At 40.7% G+C, this 14,012-nt stretch overlaps 1 protein-coding gene across 1 annotated transcript in view; it reads left to right on the top strand.

The window, feature by feature from the left end:
* The window catches only part of ABCA13 (ATP binding cassette subfamily A member 13), a 578,079-nt gene that overhangs the window by 404,524 nt on the left and 159,543 nt on the right, over nt 1-14,012 (top strand). The gene's annotated exons all lie outside the window — the stretch shown is intronic.

The raw sequence follows: 14,012 nt of genomic DNA, 5'->3' as shown, positions 1-14,012 counted from the left end.
GAGTATTACCTTTAACAAATATGAAGTGTCCATCCTTATCCTTCCTTATTTTGGTTGGTTTAAAGCCTATTGTGTCTGTGAATAGTATTGCAACGCCTGCTTTTTTCTGCTTTCCATTTGCCTGGAGTATAGATGACCATCCCTTCGCTTTGAGTCTAAATTTGTCTTTTATTGTAAGATGTGATTCTTGTATGCAGCAGATATCTGGCTTGAGTTTTTGTATCCAGTCAGCCATCCTTTGCCTCTTTAGAGGACAATTTAAACCATTCAGATTAATTGAGAGTACTGATAATCCTTTCAAGAGTCCGGTGGACATTTTTAATCCTTTTGCAACTGTGGAAGTTGGAATTTGATCAAAAATTTCTGGGTGGATTTACTTTTGTGGTGGAGGATTACACTGGTCTTTATAGAGGATAGGTCTGAGAATATCCTGTAGAGCTGGTTTAGTTATGGCAAATTTCTTCATCTTGTGAATGTCATTGAAGTACGTCATAAATGAAACTCAGTTTAGCTGGGTACAGGATCCTGGGTTGAAAGTTATTTTGTTTTAGGAGATTAAAATTTGATGACCATCCTCTTCTATCTTGAAAGGTTTCAGCAGAGAGATCTGCAGTTATTCTAATATTTTTGCCCTTGTAGGTGTTGGTTTTCTTTTGTCTGGCTGCTTTCAGAATTTTCTCCTTCATATTAACTTTAGTGAAGTTGATTATGATGTGTCTGGGGGATGTCTTATTTTGGTTGAGTCATTCTGGAGTTCTGAAACTGTCTGCTATCTGAATTTCAGAATCTCTTGGCATGTCTGGTAAGTTCTCCTTCATAATCTCATGGAGAAGAGACTCTGTGCCTTGTGAAGCCACTTTGTTGCTTTTGGAGATCCCTATAAGACGAATATTAGTTTTCTTCAAATTTTCCCAGAGCTGTCTGAGAGAGTGATCTGTTTTTGCCCTCCATTTCTCATCCTCTTGAGAGTTTGGGAGTGTTCAAAAGCTTTGTCTTCAATGTCAGAAATCCTTTCTTCTGCTTGCTCCATTCTGTTGTACTGAGGGATTCTACTGTGTTTCTCAAATCTTTGAGGGCTGCAAGTTCTAGTCTCAATGTGTCAAAATCTTTGGTCATTTGGTCTTTGAATTTGTTGAATTCTTGAGATATCTTTTGGATTACTGCTTGGAATTCTAATTTCAATCTTATTTGCTATCCAGATTCTGAATTTGATTTCTGACATCTCAGCTATTTGTTTGTTCATGGGATTTTGTGCTGTGTCTGCCCCACTGATCCTTGCGGGAGTTCATCTACTCTGGCTATTCATATTGCCAGAGTTTTTCTGTTGATTTTGGCTCATGATTGTTTTTCACCATTGCCTCTGGCTGTCCTCAGAGTTGGGGAAGTATTACTCCAAGATTAGACCCCAGTGGGATCACTCAATTGTTGCTGGATCTTTGTAGTGAGTGGCCCCATGTAGTTCCTCTGGGGCTGCCCCACCCTGGGAATTTTAGTTGTGGAAGCAGCTCTGGAGTGTGACACACCCAGATCCAGCAACAGGGTGGGAAGTGGTGCGCACATTTCTGGGGTCGCCTGGTGCCCAGTGGCTTTGGCATAGAGAGGCCAAGGCTGCAGCAGGCTCTGGACAGGAGAAGGGCTCTGCACAGAGGCAGGGAGGGCTCCAGAGCACATGCGGCTACCAGAGTCCCTGGGCAGAGTAGCGGGCTAGTGTGGAGGCAGGTAGGGTACAGGAGGGAGGACACAGGGTTGCATGGCTCCCATAGTTCCTGGTCAGGTCATGTGGAGGCTCGTCGGGCACGGGTCGCATGTCGGGGGTTGTGGCGCAGCTCTTATGAAGGTCTGGGTGACACCAAGCCCAGGAGTTTGAAGTTGCTATGAGATGTGATGCCACGGCACTCTACCCAGGACAACAGCCCGAGGCTCCAGTGTACCAGAACCAGTCTCACTCTGCTCCTGAGGGTTAAGGCTGTTAGGCAGCTCAGTCCCCGCCTTTAGGCTGCTCAGTCACTAGGTTACCAGCTTCCGCCCTATCCTTGGTTTGTGACCCCGAGGGCAGAGCTTGCTGGGGCAGTTCTCTCACAATGGCTCCCTGCGGCCCACAGCCGAACACTATTAGTTCTGTCTGGCTCAGCGGCTCAGTCTGGGGCCCTAGACAGTGCCCAAAGTTCTCCACACTTCTGCTCAGGCTCTCCCCAATGGCAGTTCAACTGAGTGCCAAGTCCAAAAAACACTGAAACAGTTCACAGGTAAGGCTTTTTTGGTTTGAAGTCTCACTGCTGCTTATACTTATGGCTGTCAGCAGGGTTAGGTCGATTGGACACACGCAACCACTTGCCAGTTTTCCACAGTTTTTGTCCTCCTCTTGGGGTCCAGAAGTCCCTTGCTTTCTCCCTGTATCCTCAAAGGGATGAGTATAGGCAGATCCCACCAGCCAGAGATGCCTGTAGTCTTAGCTCCCCAGACTCACCGTGCCCTGTTTCAGGGAGTCTGTTACTCGGCCGCCATCTTGGATCTGGATCTGCCTTTCTGCTATTTCTTGCCAATAGAATGTGCAGTGGAGGGAGCAAAGTAGCCACAATCAGCCAAGTCTCATTTAGATGGACAGTTAGAAATGCCATTTTGTAATGATTTACACTCTTAGAGCTTTTCATACATTAGAATTAACACCCACATACATCCACAGAGATGAAAATCCACATTATAAATAAATAAAGTCAGGCTCAGACATCAGTAAGATGGCAAAGTGGGAAGCTTCAGGCTCTTGTTCTCCCAAGAAAACATTAAGTAAGCAGCTATACACTGTCTAAAATAACTTTTTAGGAGTGCTGGAAATCAAAGATCTATAGTAACCAAATCAACAACCCATCAAGAAAAAGAAGTTTTGTGGCACTTTTACTTCTCTCCCCCCTGCACCCCCCATACCCACCCCAGGTAGCCTGATGTGATTTGGGGAAAGTGGTTGCTTAATCACAAGTTTCCTTCTGTGAAGTGGAGATAACAGAACACACTGCATTCTAATCTGTTCTAACCTGTCTGTGGCCTGCCTGAGAATTTGGTCTCTGTCACAGCCTTGGGGTTTATATGGCCAAGAGATGCTCGGATCTTAGTCTATTGGATGCCACAGGAAGCAGTGAACGTGGCCTGTAAAAACTACATGGGGAGTATAAACCTGTAAGTATTGAGGCAAAAGATTACTGATTGTGGGGTGGAATAGTATGGCTAAAGACTGAGAAGAAAGTGGTGATGTTAAAATACCTAAAAATAGGTCTGCATATGGGGAAATTGGAAGAAAGCAAATGCATGGGCCTATGAAGGATATATGTCCAGGAAAGGCTTGAGAAGAGCTTAAGCCTTCATCCAAGGCTGATTAATTAAGGTCTTTCTCTGTACATAGTCAATATGAACCCTAGGAATGTGGATATGTTTTCAAATGTCCAGTTAAAATATAGGTTTTATTGTGCATATGGTGAGGCATACAAATCAGGAGACAATTGTCATTGAAAAGGTAGTTTCTTGTACTCACAAATACCACACTACTGAGTGGCCACAGAAGAAGCACCTGGATCAGACAAGAGAGAGGGGGAAAGGAGAAATGTGGTGAGAACCTCTATTGCGGTGGTTTTGGGAAACAGTTAGCAGGGCAGAGTAAGTAGGTTTAGGATTGGGTGTCTGGCATGTGGGAACTGTCCCTACTTGTATGATACTTGGCCTTGGGGTGATTAGGGCAGAATAGCAATCCTAATTGTGACAGCAGCTCAATAAAAGAGAGGGTGGTTTGATGGTATGGGTACTGAATTGGTTAGTTTGCATATGAAAGGGAAATTTGAAGGTGAGTTGTTTTTTATTTATTTATTTATTTTATTTATTTATTTTATTTATTTTTTTTATTAAATCATAGCTGTGTACATCAATATGATCATGGGGCACCAGACACTTGTTTCATAGAATATTTGACATATTTTCATCTCATTAGTTGACATAGCCCTCCTGGCATTTTCTTAGTTACTTTGCCAAGACATTTACATTCCACATTTGCCAAGGCTCACATGTACCCTTGTAAGATGCACCACAGGTGTGATCCTTTCAATCCTCCCTCCCCACGCTTTCCCCCTTCCCCCCATGCTTTCCCCCTTCCCCCTGTTCTTAGGTTGTAGCTTGGTTATAGCTTTCATGTGAAAGTCCTAGGTTAGTTTCATAGTAGGGGTGAATACATTGGATATTTTTTCTTCCATTCTTGAGACACTTTACTGAGAAGAATATGTTCCAGCTCCATCCATGTAAACATGAAAGAGGTAAAGTCTCCATCTTTCTTCAAGGCTGCGTAGTATTCCACGGTGTACATATACCACAATTTGTTAATCCATTCGTGGATTGATGGGCACTTGGGTTTTTTCATGACTTAGCAATTAAGAATAGGGCTGCAATAAAGATTCTGGTACAAATATCTTTGTTATGATGTGGTTTTTGGTCTTCTGGGTATATGCCCAGCAGAGGAATTACAGGATTGAATGGCAGATATATTTTTAGATCTCTAAGTGTTCTCCATATCTCTTTCCAAAAGGAATGTATTAATTTGCATTCCCACCAGCAGTGCAAAAGTGTTCCCTTTTCTCCACATCCACGCCAACATCTCTAGGTCTTGAGATTTTGTGATATAGGCTAGTCTCACTGGAGTTAGATGATATCTCAAAGTAGTTTTAATTTGCATTTCTCTGATGATTAAAGATGATGAGCATTTTTTCAAATGTCTGAAGGCCGCTTGCCTATCTTCTTCGGAGAAGTTTCTTTTCAAGTCTCTTGCCCAGCCTGTGATGGTATCCCTTGTTCTTTTCTTGCTAATGCATTTGAGTTCTCTGTGGATTCTGGTTATTAAACCTTTGTCAGAGACATAACCAGCAAATATCTTCTCCCATTCTGTGGGCTGTTTGCTTGCTTTACTTACTGTGTTCTTGGCTGTGCAGAAGCTTTTTAGTTTGATCAAGTCCCAAAAGTGTATTTTTGAAGCTGCTTCAATCGCTCGGGGGTCCTTCTCATAAAAAACTCACCCAACCCAATTTCTTCAAGGGTTTTCCCTACACTCTCTTCTAGTATTTTTATAGTTTCATGTCTTAAGTTTAGGTCTTTAATCCAGTAAGAGTCTATCTTGGTTAGTGGTGAAAGGTGTGGATCCAGTTTCAGTCTTCTATAGGTTGCCAGCCAGTTCACCCAGCACCATTTGTTAAATAGGGAATCTTTTCCCCACTGGATGTTTTTAATTGGCTTGTCAAAGATTAAATAACGATAAGTAGCTGGGTTCTTCTCTTGGTTCTCTATTCTGTTGCAGACATCTACTTCTCTGTTTTTGTGCCAATACCATCCTGTTTTGATCACTATCGATTTGTAGTATAGTCTGAGGTCTGGTAGCATAATTCCTCCTGCTTTGTTTTCATTTTTGAGTAATGTCTTGGCTATTCGAGGTTTTTCCTGATTCCATATAAAACGAAGTATTGTTTTTTCAAGATCTTTAAAATATGACAGTGGAACTTTAATAGGGATTGCGTTGAAGGTATATATTTCTTTCAGTAGTATGGACATTTTAACAATGTTGATTCTTCCCAGCCATGAGCATGGTATGTTTTTCCATTTACTAACATTCTCAGCTATCACTTTCTTAGAGTTTCATAGTTCTCTTTATATAGATCTTTCACATCCTTTGTTAGATAAACTCCCAAATATTTCATCTTTTTTGGCATTACTGCGAATGGGATAGTCTTTAATTGTTTTTTCAGCTTGACTATTGTTGGTATATATAAAGGCTACTGATTTATGAATGTTGATTTTGTAACCTGAGATGTTGCTGTATTCCTTGATCACTTCTAAGAGTTTTTTTATTTTTTTTTTATTTTTTACTTTTTATTTTTTTATTAAATCATAACTGTATACATTGATATGATCATGGGGCATCATACACTTGCTTCATAGACCATTTGACACATTTTCATCACAATGGTTAACATAGCCTTCTGGCATTATCTCAGTTACTGTGCAAAAACATTTACATTCTACGTTTACCAAGTTTCGCAAATACCCCTGTAAGATGCACCACAGGTATGATCCCACTGATCCCCCTCCCTCTACCCACTACCCCCCTCCCTCCCCTCCCTTTCCCACTTCCCCCTATTGTTAGGTTGTAACTGGGTTATAGCTTTCATGTGAGAGCCCCAAATTAGTTTCATAGTAGGGCTGAGTACATTGGGTACTTTTTCTTCCGTTCTTGAGATACTTTACTAAGAAGAATATGTTCCAGCTCCATCCATGTAAACATGAAAGAGGTAAAGTCTCCATCTTTCTTTAAGGCTGCATAATATTCCATGGTGTACATATACCACAATTTATTAATCCATTCGTGGATCGATGGGCACTTGGGCTTTTTCCATGACTTAGCAATTATGAATAGGGCTGCAATAAACATTCTGGTACAAATATCTTTGTTATGTTGTGATTTTTGGTCTTCTGGGTATATGCCCAGCAGAGGAATTACAGGATTGAATGGCAGATCTATTTTTAGATCTCTGAGTGTTCTCCATATATCTTTCCAAAAGGAATGTATTAATTTGCATTCCCACCAGCAGTGCAGAAGTGTTCCCTTTTCTCCACATCCACGCCAACATCTCTGGTCTTGAGATTTTGTGATATAGGCTAGTTTCACTGGAGTTAGATGATATCTCAAAGTAGTTTTGATTTGCGTTTCTCTGATGATTAAAGATGATGAGCATTTTTTTATATGTCTGAAGGCCGCTCGCCTGTCTTCTTCAGAGAAGTTTCTCTTCAAATCCCTTACCCAGCCTGCGATGGGATCCCTTGTTTTTTTCTTGCTGATGCGTTTGAGTTCTCTGTGGATTCTGGTTATTAAACTTTTGTCAGAGATATACCCTGCAAATATCTTCTCCCATTCTGAGGGCTGTTTGTTTGTGTTACTTACTGTGTTCTTGGCTGTGCAGAAGATTTTTAGTTTGATCAAGTCCCAGTAGTGTATTTTTGAAGCTGCTTCAATTGCCCGGGGGGTTCTCCTCATAAAATACTCACCCAGACCAATTTCTTCAAGGGTTTTCCCTGCACTCTCCTCTAGTTTTTTTATAGTTTCATGTCTTAAATTTAAATCTTTAATCCAATGAGAGTCTATCTTAGTTAATGGTGAAAGGTGTGGGTCCACTTTCAGTCTTCTGCAGCCAGCCAGTTCACCCAGCACCATTTGTTAAATAGGGAATCTTTCCCCCACTGAATGTTTTTAATTGGCTTGTCAAAGATCAAATAGCGGTAAGTAACTGGATTCATTTCTTGGTTGTCTATTCTGTTCCAGATATCTACTTCTCTGTTTTTGTGCCAGTACCATGCTGTTTTGATCACTATCGATCTGTAGTAAATTCTGAGGTCTGGTAGTGTGATTCCTCCAGTTTTGTTTTTTTTCTGAGTAATGTCTTGTCTATTCTAGGTTTTTTCTAATTCCATATAAAACGAAGTATTGTTTTTTCAAGATCTTTAAAATATGACAGTGGAACTTTAATAGGGAGTGCGTTGAACTTATATATTGCTTTGGGTAGTATGGACATTTTGATAATGTTGATTCTTCCCAGCCATGAGCATGGTATGTTTTTCCATTTGTTAACATTTTCAGCTATGTCTTTTCTTAGAGTTTCATAGTTCTCTTTATAGAGTTCTTTCGCGTCTTTTGTTAGGTAAATTCCCAAATATTTCATCTTCTTTGGCATTACTGTGAATGGGATAGAGTCCTTAACTGCTTTTTCAACTTGACTGTTGTTAGTGTATATAAAGGCTACCGATTTATGGATGTTGATTTTGTAAACTGAGACACTGCTGTACTCCTTGATCACTTCTAGGAGTTTTGTAGTAGAGTCCCTAGAGTTTTGTAGATACACAATCATATCATCTGCGAAGAGTAAAAGTTTGATCTCTTCTGACCCTATCTGGATACCCTTGATGGCCTTTTCTTCCCTAATTGTGGTGGCTAAAACCTCCATTACAATGTTGAAAAGCAATGGAGACAATGGGCAGCCTTGTCTGGTTCCTGATCTGAGTGGAAATGATTCCAATTTAACTCCATTCAGTATGATATTGGCTGTGGGTTTGCTGTAGATGGCCTCTATCAGTTTAGGAAAAGTCCCTTCTAGACCAATTTTCTTGAGTGTTCTGATCATGAAGGAATGCTGGATATTATCAAAAGTTTTTTCTGCATCAATCGAGAGAATCATATGGTCTTTGTTTTTTAATTTGTTTATATGCTGAATTACATTTATAGATTTACGTATATTGAACCAGCCTTGAGACCCTGGGATAAAACCAACTTGGTCATGATGTATAATTTGTTTGATGTGTTGCTGGATTCTGTTTGTTAGGATCTTGTTGAATATAATTGCGTCTATATTCATTAGTGATATTGGTCTATGATTTTCTTTTCTTGTTGGGTCTTTTCCTGGTTTGGGGATCAGGGTGATGTTTGCTTCATAGAATGTGTTGGGTAGTCTTCCTTCTGTTTCTGCCTTTTGGAACAGGTTGAGTAATATAGGTACTATTTCCTCTTTAAAAGTTTGGTAGAATTCTGCCATGAAACCATCTCGTCCCGAGCTTTTGTTTTTAGGGAGGTTTTGTGTGGTTGATGCTATTTCTGAACTTGATATGGGTCTGCTCAACATTTCCACTTGATTCTGGTTAAGTCTTGGAAGGTGGTGTGCTTCCACGTATTGGTCAATTTTCTTCAGATTTTCATATTTCTGAGAATAACATTTCTTGTAATATTCATTAAGGATTTTTTGGATTTCTGACGAGTCTGTTGTTATTTCGTCTTTGTTGTTTCTGATTGATGATATTAGAGATTTTACTCTTTTTTTTCTGATTAGGTTGGCCAGAGGTTTATCTATTTTACTGACCTTTTCAAAAAACCAGCTATTTGATTTATTGATCTGTTGTATAATTCTTTTGTTTTCAATTTCATTTAATTCTGCTCTAATTTTGGTTATTTCTTTTCTTCTACTGGGTTTGGGGTTGGAATATTCTTCCTTTTCCAGTTGCTTGAGATGTCCCATTAAGTTGTTAACTTCCTCTCTTTCCGTTCTCTTGAGGAAGGCTTGCAGTGCTATAAATTTCCCTCTTAGAACTGCCTTTGCGGTGTCCCAGAGGTTCTGATAGTTCATGTCTTCATTGTCGTTTTGTTCCAAAAAATTGGTGATTTCTTTCTTAATCTCATCTCTGACCCAGCTATCATTCAGCATAAGGTTATTTAACTTCCATGTTTTTGTATGAGTATGCAGATTCCTGTTGTTACTCAATTCAAGTTTTATTCCATGATGGTCCGAGAAGATGCAAGGAATAATCTCTATTCCTTTAAATTTACTGAGGTTAGACTTGTGACCTAAAATGTGGTCAATTTTGAAGTAGGTTCCGTGGGCTGATGAGAAGTATGTGTATTCAGTTTTTTGGGGATGAAATGTTCTGTAGATGTCTGCTAAATCTAAATATTGGATGGTTAGGTTTAAATCAAAGATTTCTTTGCTCAGCTTCTTGCTGGAGGATCGATCCTACACTGCCAAAGGGGTGTTGAAATCTCCAACGATTATTGAGCTGGAGGAAATCAAGTTACTCATGTCTGTTAGAGTTTCTCTTATAAATTGAGGTGCATTCTGGTTGGGTGCATAGATATTAATAATTGAGATCTCATCATATTGAGTATTACCCTTAACAAATATGAAGTGACCATTCTTGTCCTTCCTTACTTTTGATGGTTTAAAGCCTACTGTATCTGCAAATAAAATTGCAACTACTGCTTTTTTCTGATTACCATTTGCCTGAAATATTGATCATCATCCTTTCACCCTGAGTCTGTATTTGTCTTTTAAGTTAAGATGTGATTCTTGTATGCAACAAATATCTGGCTTGAGTTTTTGTATCCAATCAGCTAACCTATGCCTCTTTAGAGGACATTTTAAGCCACATTAATGGAGAGTATTGATAAGTCTGGTAGAATTTTGGGTATCGAGTTTTTCAAAGGTCCAGTGGACATTTTTAATCCTTTCACCAGTGTGGAAGTTGGAGTTTGATCCAAAGTTTCTCAGTGAGTTTACTTTTGTGGTATAGGATTGGGTTGGTCATTGTGGAGGATAGGTCTGAGAATATCCTCAAGAGCTGGTTTACTTATGGCAAATTTTTTCAACATATGAATGTCATTGAAGTATTTAATTTCTGTATCAAAGAAGAAACTAAGTTTAGGTGGATACAAGATCATTCGTTGAAAGTTATTTTGCTTCAGGAGATTAAAAGTTGATGACCAGCCTCTTCTGGCTTGAAAAGTTTCAGCAGAGAGATCTGCAGTTATTCTAATATTCTTTCCTTTTTACGTAATAGTTTTCTTTCGCCAGGCTGCTTTGAGAATCTTCTCTTTCATGTTAACTTTAATGAAGCTAATTATGATATGTCTGGGGGATGACTTATTGGGGTTGAATCGTGCTGGAGTTCTGAAGCTGTCTGCTATCTGAATTTCAGATTCTCTAGGCATGTCTGGAAAATTTTCTTTTATAATTTCATGCAGAAGGGCCTCTGTGCCCTTTGAGGCCACTTCATCATTCTCAGAAATCCCAATAATTCGTATATTGCTTTTTTTCGAATTATCTGAGAGTTGTCTGAGTGAGTGATCCGTTTTTGCTCTCCATTTCTCTTCCTCTTTGAGAGATTGGGAGCGTTCGAAGACTTTATCTTCAATGTCAGAAATCCTTTCTTCTGCTTGCTCCATTCCGTTGCTGAGGGATTCTACTGTATTTTTCATATCTTTAAGGGCTATAAATTCTTGCTTCAGTGTGTCTAAGTTTTTGGTGGTTTTGTCTTTAAATTTGTTAAATTCTTGAGACAACTTTTGAATTTCTCCTCGAATTCCTAATTCCATTTTATTAATCTTGTCTGCAATCCAAATTCTGAATTCGATTTCTGACATCTCAGCCAGTTGTTTATGAATGGGATCTTCAATCACATCTGCCGTATCTTTTCTTGGGGGATTGATCTATTCTGGTTATTCATGTTAGCAGAGTTTTTCCGCTGATTCCGCCCCATGGGTATTTTACTCCCTTTGAGTTTTCCCCTGGGGCTTTATCAAGGACCCGTACAGTGTTGTGGCCTGAGAAACTGGGGCCCTGTCTTGTGTGGTTGGGCTAAGTGGTTCTGTCTTGTTTTCAGCTGGTTTCTGTTCGATCCTATTGTAATGTTTACTCTGGCTTGAAGTCTCAGCTGTGTGGAAAAATCAGCAATTAAGTCACCCTGCCCGCCCACCTCTGGCACCAGTTGGAAAAGGAAAATCAAACCTTCCTACAACCGCATACCATGGGCACCGCCTGAAATGTCCTCAGTCTATTAGTTCAGTTCAAAAGGTCCAAATCAATTGTCTCAATCGGCACCTGTCTCGGGTGGGAGAGTTCAAGAGGTCTCTGGGAACTGGATCAAAGGGTCTGCTGACTCCTCTGATATGGCTTACTCCAGTGGTGCGTGGAGTCAGGAGGAGCCACCTAGCAAATAGATCAGTTTGGGAAGGTTGACATCTCCTTCCCCACTTTGCCCCTCCGTCGGACCCAGTCACTGGTATCTCTGCAGATGGCTAACCCAGTTGCCCGTAGTGAACAGATACTCCAGGGGTTTGCACCTGCCTGAATTGCAAGGAAGTCTGCCAGGCCTCTGCAGTCTGCCGCTATCTAGCAGGAGGAGATGAGGCCTGACGTGTTTGAGTGCTTGATGCAGGTGATGGGAGGGAGGTGTTCACTCAGGCTTAGCCCCATCCCTGATTGATGTTGCTAACAGAACAGAACAGAACAGACAACTTTGCGGGGTTCTGTCTCTGTTTCTGCTGAAATCGCCTACAGAAGACGGGCTGTTCTGAGTTCAAACGTCTTTGCTGCTGGAGGTTTGTGTCCTCTTTGCTGCTGGAGGTTTGTGTCCGATTACCTCTCTGGGTTGGCCCTGCCCTGGAAGCTTCCCATGTTTGTGAGCAGTGTCAGGAAATGCTTTGCTCACTGGTGACCTCCCTTGGTTGCCCAGGGAGACAGGGGTTGTAGCTTCAGAATATCCAGAAGATGAGCTGTTTTGCTTTTGTTTGCATTCTTGTGATCACAGCTTGCCTCAGCGGTGTTGGTGTGCGTTCTTCAACCTTCTCTCTTGGTGCAGCTGAAGTCCACCAGGATACTTACTAAATTCCTGTCCCTTAACTCTCCTTCTGGATGGGAGCCTCTGTTGAAAGCTGGCTTCAGTCCGCCATCTTGTCTCTCCCCCGAAGTGACCATTCTTGTCCTTCCTTACTTTTGTTGGTTTAAAGCCTATTGTGTCTGCAAAAAAATTGCAACACCTGCTTTTATCTGGTTACCATTTGCCTGAAATATGGAGGACCATCCTTTCACCCTGAGTCTGTATTTGTCTTTTAAGTTAAGATGTGACTCTTGTAAGCAACAGATATCTGGTCTGAGTTTTTGTATCCAGTCAGCTAACCTATGTCTCTTTAAAGGACAGTTTAAGCCATTCACATTAATGGTGATTATTGATAAGTTTGGTGAAATTTTGGGTATCAAGTTTTTCAAAAGTCCCGTGGACAATTTTAATCTTTTCGCCATTGTAGAAGTTAGAGTTTGATCAGGAGTTTCTGAGTGAGTTTACGTTGTAGTAGAGGATTGGGTTGGTCATTATGGAGGATAGGTCTGAGAATATCCTGAAGAGCTGGTTTGGTTGTGGCAAATTTCTTCAACATATGAATGTCGTTAAAGTATTTAATTTCTCTATCATAGATGAAACTCAGTTTAGCTGGGTACAAGATCCGGGGTTGAAAGTTATTTTGTTTTAGGAGATTAAAAGTCGATGACCACCCTCTTCTGGTCTGAAAAGTTTCAGCAGAGAGATCTGAAGTCATTCTAATGTTCTTACCTTTGTAGGTAATGGCTTTCTTTTGCCTGATAACCTTGAGAATTTTCTCCTTCATGTTGACTTTAGTGAAGCTAATTATGATATGTCTGGGGGATGACTTATTGGGGTTGAATCGTGCTGGAGTTCTGAAACTGTCTGCTATCTGAATTTCAGATTCTCTAGGCATGTCTGGAAAATTTTCTTTCATAATTTCATGCAGAAGGGCCTCTGTGTCCATAGATGCCACTTCATCATTTTCTGGAACTCCTATTATTAGTATATTTGCCTTCTTTGAATTTTCCCAGAGCTCTCTAAGAGAAAGATCCATTTTTGCTCTCCATTTCTCTTCCTCTTTGAGAGTTTGGGAGCATTCGAAGGCTTTATCTTTGATGTCAGAAATCCTTTCTTGTGCGTGGTCCATTCTGTTGCTGAGGGATTCTACTGTATTTTTCATATCTTTAAGGGCTGCAAATTCTTGCTTTAGTGTGTCTAAGTCTTTCTTGTTTTTGTCTTTAAATTCCTTAAATTCTTGAGAGTGTTTTGAATTTCTCCTCGGATTCCTAATTCCATTTTATCAATCTTGTATGCAATCCAAATTCTGAATTCGACTTCTGACATGTCTGCCAGTGGTTTATGAATGGGATCTTCAATCACATCTGCCGTATCTTTTCTTGGGGGATTGATCTATTCTGGTTATTCATGTTACCAGAGATTTTCTGGTGATTCCGCCCCATGGTTGTTTTACTCCCTTTGATTTTTCTCCTAGGGTTTTGTTGAGGGCCCATTCAGTGTTGTAGCCTGAGAGACTGGGGCCCTGTCTGGTGTGGTGGGGCTGAGTGGTTCTGACTTATTGTCAGCTGGCTTCTGTTTGACCTCAGTGAAGCACTTACTCTGGGTTGAAGTCTCAGTTCTCTGAGTCAGCCCTACCCTGGATGTTTCCTGGGTCTGTGAGTCACCTCGGGCAAATCCTATACTCAGGGGTGGCCTCCTCTGGTTGCCAAGGGAGGCAGGGGGTATGGCTTCAGCTGCCTCAGGGAGCTGCTGCTCTGATCTGGGTCTCCCCCAGCCTCACTCCTGTGTCCCAGAGTCAG

Source organism: Nycticebus coucang, chromosome 11 (assembly GCF_027406575.1).
Source record: "Nycticebus coucang isolate mNycCou1 chromosome 11, mNycCou1.pri, whole genome shotgun sequence".
NCBI lineage: Eukaryota > Metazoa > Chordata > Mammalia > Primates > Lorisidae > Nycticebus > Nycticebus coucang.
The sequence above is the reverse complement of the archived record's forward strand: the minus strand, read 5'-3'. Positions and strand labels throughout refer to the sequence as shown.